The sequence below is a fragment of the Leptonychotes weddellii genome, chromosome 7 (assembly GCF_054177405.1).
Source record: "Leptonychotes weddellii isolate Sample4059 chromosome 7, ASM5417740v2, whole genome shotgun sequence".
In the NCBI taxonomy this organism is placed as follows: domain Eukaryota; kingdom Metazoa; phylum Chordata; class Mammalia; order Carnivora; family Phocidae; genus Leptonychotes; species Leptonychotes weddellii.
The window spans coordinates 49,067,419-49,073,411 of record NC_138375.1 but is presented as its reverse complement, the minus strand read 5'-3'; the positions used below and the strand labels follow the sequence as shown (position 1 = coordinate 49,073,411).

General features: G+C 34.5%; 1 pseudogene; it reads left to right on the top strand.

The window, feature by feature from the left end:
- Window positions 1–5,473: 5,473 nt before the first annotated feature.
- On the top strand, window positions 5,474–5,573 carry LOC115942474 (U6 spliceosomal RNA; annotated as a pseudogene).
- The last annotated feature ends 420 nt before the right edge of the window (window positions 5,574–5,993 follow it).

Here is a 5,993-nt window from a genome sequence, read left to right as displayed (position 1 = left end):
TATGTGCTTCTTATAGGAAATGCACTTCAAATAGAAAGACACTAATAAGTTAGGGGCACCTGGGTGGCTCAGTCAGCTAAGCGTCTGACTCTTGATTTTTGGCTGATGGTCGTGAGATCAAGCCCCGCATCAGGCTCTATGCTTAGAGCAGAGTCTGCTTGAGATTCTCTCTCTCCCTCTCCCTCTGCCCCTCCCCCTGCATGCACTCTCCCCTCTGTCTCTCTCTCTCAAATAAATAAATATTTTTTAAAAAGACATTAATAAGTTAAAAGCACCAGATATAAAATCAATATACAAAATCTACTGCATTTCTATATACTAATAATGAAGTGGCAGAAGGAGAAATTAAGAAAACAATCCTATTTACAATTACACCAAAAATAATAAAATATCTAGGAATAAACTTAACCAAAGAGGTGAAAGACCTATATTCTGGAAGCTATAAAATGCTGATGAAAGAAATTGAAGACAACACAAACAAATAGAATGATATTCCATGCTCATAGACTGGAAGAACAAATATTGTTAAAATGTCCCTACTGCCCAAAGCAATCTACAGATTTAATGCAAATCCCTATCAAAATACCAACAGCATTTTTCACAGAACTAGAGTAAACAATCCTAGAATTTGTATGGAACCACATAAGACCCTGGATAGCTAAAGCAATCATAAAAGGAAAGCAAAGCTGAAGGCATCACAATTCTGAACTTCAAGTTACATTACAAAGCTGTAATAATCAAAATAATATTGTACTGGTGCAAAAATAGACACAGAGATCAAAAGAACAGAACAGAGAACCCAGAAATAAACCCACAATTATATGGTCAATTAATCTTCAACAAAGGAAATAAGACTATCCAATAGGAAAAAGACAGTCTCTTCAACAAATAGTGCTGGGAAAACTGGACAGATGCATGCAAAAGAATGAAACTGGACCACTTCCTTGAACCATACACAAAAATGAACCTAAAATGGATTAATGATCTAAATGTGAGACCTGAAACCATAAAAATCTGAGAAGAGAGTACAGACAGTAATTTCTCTGACATCAGCCACAGCAACATTTTTCTAGATAGGTCTCCTGAGGCAAGGGAAACAAAAGCAAAAATAAACTATTGGAACTACACCAAAATAAGAAGCTTTTGCACAGCAAAGGAAACAAGCAACAAACCTAAGACAACCTGCTGAGTGGGACGAAATATTTACAAATGACATATCTGATGAAGGGTTAGTATCCAAAATATTTAAGGAACTTATAAAACTCAACACCCAAAAACAAATAATCCAATTAAAAAATGGGCAGAAGAGGGGTGCCTGGGTGGCTTAGTCGTTAAGAGTCTGCCTTTGGCTCAGGGCATGATCCCAGGGTCCTGGGACTGAGCCCCGTATTGGGCTCCCTGCTCGGTGAGCCTGCTTCTCCCTCTCCCTCTGCCTGCTGCTCCCCCTGCATGTGCTCTCTCTCTCTCTCTGTCAAATAAATAAATAAAATCTTTAAAAAAAAAGGGCAGAAGAGACGCACAGATATTTCTCCAAAGAAGACATACAGATAACCAACAGGCACATGAAAAGATGCTCAACATTACTGATCATCAGGGAAATGCAAATCAAAACTACAATGAGCTATCACATCATACCTGTCAGAATGGCTAAAATAAAAAACACAAGAAACAACAAGTGTGGCAAGGATGTGGAGAGAAAGGAACACTTGTGCACTCTTGATGGGAACACAAACTGGTGCAGCCAGTGAGGAAGACAGGATGGAGGTTCCTAAAAAAATTAAAAATAGAGCTACCCTATGATCACACTACTGGGTATTTACCCAAAGAATACAAAAACACTAATTCTAAAGGATATATGCACTCCTATGTTAACTGCAGCATTATTTACAACAGCCAAGTTATAGAAGCAGCCCAAGTATCCATCAATAGATGAATGGATAAAGAAGATGTGAGATACACACACACACACATACATACATACATACATACATACATACATACAATGGAATTCAGCCATAAGAATGAAATCTTGCCATTTGAAACAACATGGATGGACCTAGAGTATAATGCTAAATAAAATAAGCCAGTCAGAGACAGACAAATACCATATGATTTCACTCATATATGGAATTTAAGAAAAAAAACAAATGAACAAAGAAAAAAAGAGATAAACCACAAAACAGACTTGTAACTATAGAGAACATACTGATGGTTACCAAGAGGGGAGGTGAGTGGAGGGATGGGTTAAATGGGTGATGGAGATTAAGAAGGGCACTTGTGATGAGCACTGTGTGTTGTATGTAAGTGATGAAAGTATCTAACAAAACTAACAAAACTCACTCAAGAATAGATGACTTCAGTAATCTGTTAAAGAAATTTAATCTGTAGTTAAAAATCTACCCAGACAGTAAACACTAGTCACAGATAGCTTCTTTGGTAAACTGTACCAAGAAATTAAGGAACAAACAATAAATATTCTCCATAAAACCTTCAAAAAATTAAACAAGAAGGAATCTTCACAGCTCACATTATGAGGTCAGTACTCCCTGATACCAAAACCTGAAAGACATTTTAAGAAAAGGAAATTATAGACCAATATCTCTCACGATCATAGATGCAAAAATCCTCAACACAGTATATCAATTCCCACAATATATAAAAAGAGTAACAGACATGATGAAATGCACTACTCTTAATGTTCACAAATCAATCAACGTAACCTACCATATTAACCTTATGAAGAACAACAATAAGAACACATGATCTTAACAACTGATGCAGAAAAATCATTTGGCAAAACCCAACAACCACTTCAAATAAAAACTGAATAGACAACTTCCTCCACATTTTCAAGAGCAACTACAAATAACCTGCAGCTAACATTACACTTAATAGTGAAAGACCAAATGCTCTCCTCCTCAGATGAGGAATAAGACAAGGATGTCCATTCTCATTATTTCTATTCAACAGTGTACTAGGGGTTCTAGGCAGTGCAGTCAGGGAAAGGAAAGAAATAAAAGCATCAAGATTATGGAAAAAAAACAAAACTATTCAGTCAACATGATCACATATACAAAAATATCTAATGAAATCTACAAAAAGCTACTAGAACTAATAAATGAGTTTATTGAAGTGCAGGCTAAAAGATCAATATGTAAAAACCAATTGTATTTTTATATACTATCAACAAATGATCAGAATCTGACATTTAAAAAATACCATTTACAATAGCATAAAAAGTATGGACTATTTAAGGATAAATATGACCAAAGGTGTAAAAAGATCTATACATTGAAAACTAAGCAATTCAACATAGTACTGAAGTCCCAGCCAGAATAATTTGGTAAGAAAAAGAAACAAAAGGAGTCCAAATTGGAAAAGAAGAAGTAAAACTGTCTCTATTTGTAAATATGATATTATATACTTCATAAAGACTCCATCAAAACAACTGGTAGACCTAGTCAACAAATTCTGTAAAGTTGCAGGACACACAACTGATACATAAAAATCAGATGTGTTTCTACTCAACAATAAAAAGTAGTTAACTAGTGTTAACACTATAATATGGATAAATCTTAAAACAAATATGCTAAGGAAAGAAACCAGACAAGAAAGTGCATATACTATATGATTTCATTTACATAAACTTCTAAAAAGGCAAATGTATACTGACAGAAAACAGATTCATGTCTGCCTTTGGGGGTGTGGGGAGAAGGAGAGGGGTTAGAGGAATTACAGGAATGAGGAAATTTTTAAGAGTGATGAATATTTTCATTATCTCAGTTGTGATGGCTTCTCTGGCGCATATATATATATATGTATATAAATATATACATCCCAAGGTATCAAGTTTTATACTTTAAATATGTGGTTTAAGTCAATTATGCTTTAATGAAGTTATTTTTAAAATTGACCAAAAGCAAAGAGGAAAAGTTCCTATGGAAAGTTAACTTACCAGAAAGTATTATAATCAACATCTGGAAATAACCAGAATTAGATTAAAATCCAATAATTTTTTTAATTGATGAAAATGTTGAAAGGCTATAATTTACTTACATTTACTTTTAGAGATTATTACAAAAATCTGCTTCATCCAATTAGGGTTTCATAAGTCCAAATACATTAATAAAAAAATTTTTTTTAAGATTTTATTTATTTATTTGACAGAGAGAGACACAGCGAGAAAGGGAACACAAGCAGGGGGAGTGGGAGAGGGAGAAGCAGGCTTCCCCACGGAGCAGGGAGCCCGATGCTGGGCTTGATCCCAGGACCCTGGGATCATGACCTGAGCTGAAGGCAGACGCTTAACGACTGAGCCACCCAGGCGCCCCCAAAACTATTTTTTTTTTTTTACAAAATCAATATCTGGTTTTACAGCCTAACAATTATAATATTTTACTCTTGGCTTCTGAGTATTAACATATATTTCATAAATTTCATACTAATTTGAAAATACAATTCTAATTTATATACTTCATTTTTATTAAGTATTTTGTATCGGGGAAATCTTAAGTATAAGTACCTAACATTTTGTAATACAGATGATGCTTTACATAGCATAAGAAATTCAATTTCCAGGGTTAAAACCATCATTCAATATAAAGTGAGTACAAACAAACCTCACGGTCTCTCCCCACATTTCTGTAATTTTATATAGACAGAAAGATGGCTATGTAGTGCAAAGATTCCCAAAGGTAAAATTCAGCTCTCTTACAAATTCCCAGGTACTTAATATGTACTTTTTATATGAAATATTATGGGGTAGGGGCTATAAGTATATTCAGTGGTATGATGTATTCTCTGCCCTCAAGGAGTTTATAATCTAACAGAGGAAATAAGATTAAAACATAATAGTAAAATCAATAGGTGACAAGACAAAAATGAGTAATGTAATTAAGTGGCCAAGGAATAATCTCTATGAGTTCAGAGAAGCAAGTGGTTTGGGATGGTTTCTAGATGATGATGAGATGAAAGTTTATCATACTGTACCATAACTGCTTATTTACTTGTCAGATTCCCCATTACAATGTTATTATGCTCCCTGAAAGCAGAGATTCTCTTATTATGAGTTAAGCCCGAAGCTCATGCCTGCAAAAGCATGCATGGTAAATAATGTATGAAAAACAGAACAAACCTTAAAAGACGTAGGCAAGGAGGATCTAAATACACAAATAAGAAAATTCAACTTTTGGCAGAGCTAGTAGTATTAAGCAAAAGCATATTGTTGGAAAAGTAAGAATGATTCTGCAAGAGTGGGTTAAGCTAACATACCCAGAGGGTAGGATCATGCAGAAAAAGCAGATAAGATAGAAATAGAATAGTTAGTACAACCTCAATTGAGACTGAAGGTAATTCAGTCCAATTAGGGGACTGAAATAATTCACACAAAAGCCAAAGAAGACCTAAGCCAAGATATGGGCAGTGGAAAAGGAAACTAGTTATAACCCAACATCCATTAGGAAGGAAAAACTGTACTTGCTTCAGGAGTACACACTAAAATTAGAATGATACAGAGATTAGCATGGCTGCTCAGCAAGGATGACATGCAAATTCATGAAACATTACATATTTTATTAAAAAAAAGAAAGAACTGCCAGCATATGTTGACCTAATTGAGAGGGAGAATAAAAAAATGTGGAAAGCAAGGATGACCAAGCCTTCAACTTTGGGTAACAGGAAACATAGTGGTGCATTTTCAACACAGAATGGGGCGTTAATTTTGATTATTAATCAAATTATTAGTAGTTTTAATATTAAACTTGGATTTTTACACATCAAACAAGAAAATTCAAGGAGAAAGTGTGAGATTTTCAGACAGACCATTGAAGAGATCAGGATTAGATATATTTCCTTAAAAAAAACTTAATCAGAGCTTTTGGCTGAATCCAGGAGAGTAAATCTGAGCTGTAGGAAATATCCATAATGTTGAAGGACACTGGAAAAAAGAGAAAAAGACCAATGGAAAAAGACACTCAAGATATTGCAGCAACAAA